The sequence below is a fragment of the Ceratina calcarata genome, unplaced genomic scaffold (genome assembly GCF_001652005.2).
Source record: "Ceratina calcarata isolate Rehan_Ccalc_2016 unplaced genomic scaffold, ASM165200v1 scaffold646, whole genome shotgun sequence".
NCBI classification, from domain to species: Eukaryota; Metazoa; Arthropoda; class Insecta; order Hymenoptera; family Apidae; genus Ceratina; species Ceratina calcarata.
In genome coordinates, this window is record NW_017177713.1 from 14,934 (window position 1) to 15,560 (window position 627).

Consider the following 627-nt stretch of genomic DNA (forward strand, 5'->3'; position numbering starts at 1 on the left):
TGGCTATACAGTCAATCCCAAAAGTTTATGTACTTCAGAAAAACGCATTTCCTATAGTTAAAAAGAAATCAGACGTCGGAAGAATAATGTTAATAATAAATACCTACGTGCTAAAAAGTATAGAAGGAAATATCCAATTAAGTATTGACGCTGACAAAATTTTTTTTTCAAAATTGCGAAAAATGCTTCAAATAAAAGTTGTTTTCCTTCTAACTTCGATATTTAACGAGTTACGTATGATTATTTGGCATTTTATTGATGTTGACAAAATCCGACCATCCCAGCGTCGAAATGGTGAACTTTTGCAAAAAATTTCGTTTTTCCTTAATTACTCCTAAACCGTTGAATTAACGGGAAAATTGTATACGACCTTTCTTGTAGAGGACGACGAGATCTACAATTCCTGTATAAAAGTTTTTCGCTAGCATTAATAGTTTACGAGTAATTTACGAAAAACGAAAAAACAGTTTTTTGCAAATAACTCGTAAACTATCGACGCTAATGAAAAGTTCTTAGACGGAAATTGTAGATTTCGTCGTCCTCTACAAAATAACCCTAAACATTTTTTCGTAGGACCAACGGTCTGGGAGTTATTCACAAAAAACGAAAATTTCGCGAAATCTGAAG